Consider the following 2,055-nt stretch of genomic DNA (forward strand, 5'->3'; position numbering starts at 1 on the left):
CTCAGGCAATCCACTCACCTCAGCCTCCCAAAGGCGCGGGATTACAGGCTGAGCCACCAAGCCCGGCTTAGTACTTCACTTTTAAATAGAGACAGCCAAATATCACCAGAAGTTTGAGAAAAATGTTAATCATGAAAGGTAGCTCTTAACAAAAAGCAACTCTTGAGAATCAGAAAATTTCCAAGAACTGTAATATCCTCTGATAAAGGGAAGTTGCTGTATTCAAGAAACTAAGACAGAACACTAGTAAAATACCAGAACAAGAAATTTAAAACATGAATTCATTAAGCCTATTAAAAGACAAGGAAATACTTTTAGAACAGAAATCAAAAGTAGAGGGGGAGAAAAGGAGGATCAGTCAAAAGGTTTAATATATGACCAATAGGAATTCCAGGAAGAGAACCAAGAAAGCGGGAGTGAGTGGACTTTACTTTTTTTTAATATAAGAGACAGGTCACATGGCTCATACTTGTAACCCCAACACTTTGGAAGGGTTGCTTGAGCCCAGCCTGGGCAACATAACAAGACCTCATCTCTACAAAAAATAAAAAACTTAGCCGGGTTTGGTAGCACAGGCCTGCAGTCCCAGCAACTTAGGAGGCTGAGACAGGAGGATCTCTTGACCCCAGGAAGTCAAGGCTGCAGTGAGCTGTGATCACACCACTGCACTCCAGCCTGGGGTGACAGTGAGACCCTGACTCTAAATGAAAAAGACAAGAAAACCTATCTGATGAAATAATAAGTTTCGAGATTATAAAAAGGCTATTGAGTTAGCACAATAATAACAAGCCATCCCACCATGAAGTTTTAGGACACCAGACAATATTCCAAAAAGTTACCAAATGGCAAAAGGACTGAGGATTACACTCACCTTGATTCTCAGTAGCAACATTGGAAACGAAGGGTCAATGGGGTACTACTACCTTCCAAAAGTTGGGTTGAATTACGTATCCCATTATACTGTCATGGGTGACAATAGAAGAAAGGCATTTCTAGATACGCAAGTCTCAAAAGATTCTTATGTAGCAGTCCTCAAAAAGCTGGATACACGCCATCAAAACATTACATCAAGAAAAGGCCTGGATACGGGGTCCAGCACAGGTGTGAGATCAAGGGGCGTCCTGGGAAGATAGCTATGAGATGACTGAGCTTCCAGTCTAGCCTGATGACCGGAGGGCTAGACTTGATTCTCTGATGGGTTGAACTGCAGAGAATTGAACAGGAGGATATCTTGCTGCGTTTGGGGGATGTGGGAAGACACAAGTGATAGAAGAAAACTGGCAGGTTGAAAAAGCCATTGTCAGGACAAACAAGTCATAGCAGAAAGGAATGTTCTCTTCCTGAACCAAGGGATACTAAGATTATGATATAGTCGTAATAATAGACTGAAAGAGGCAGTGGAGTCTCACACTGTTGCCCAGGCTGCAGTGCAGTGGCACACTCATGTCGACCTCCTTCCACCTCAGCTTTCCAAGTAGCTGGAACTACAGGCACATGCTACCTCGCCTGGCTAATTTTTTGATTTACTGTGGAGATGAGGTCTCACCAAGTTGCCTGGGCTGCTCTCAAACCCGCGGGCTCAGGCAGTCCACTTTCCTCGGCCTCCCAAAGTGCTGGCCAGCCCAGCCCGATTTTTTTAAGAAGAAATGAGCTCTATATGGAGTATGTGCCAACATCCCCACCATAATAAAAGTTAACAATGTCTAAATTGATAGATCAAAAATGTGTGTTAGGAACATGGAGATAAACCAGGCAGAGAAAGACTGCCTTAATTTCCTCAAACTGCCTGACACAGTAAACATTCAAAATGTTAGCTAGGAATATATATTCAGGACAACTTGAATCCCGCTGCTGGATTGCAATCCCAAAACCTGGCCTAAACTACACATTTAACGTTAACTATGCATACATTATCAAGGGAATTTATGAGCAAACTGTGCACATGAGTTATGTGAGTTTATTTTTTGTTTTGTTTTGTTGTTTTTTGAGTTGGAGTCTCACTCTGTCACCCAGAATGGAGTGCAGTGGCCGCTCCCGGCCACCGCAGCCTCGACA

Source organism: Carlito syrichta, unplaced genomic scaffold, assembly GCF_000164805.1.
Source record: "Carlito syrichta isolate Samal-C Ts95f unplaced genomic scaffold, Tarsius_syrichta-2.0.1 Scaffold305689, whole genome shotgun sequence".
NCBI classification, from domain to species: Eukaryota; Metazoa; Chordata; class Mammalia; order Primates; family Tarsiidae; genus Carlito; species Carlito syrichta.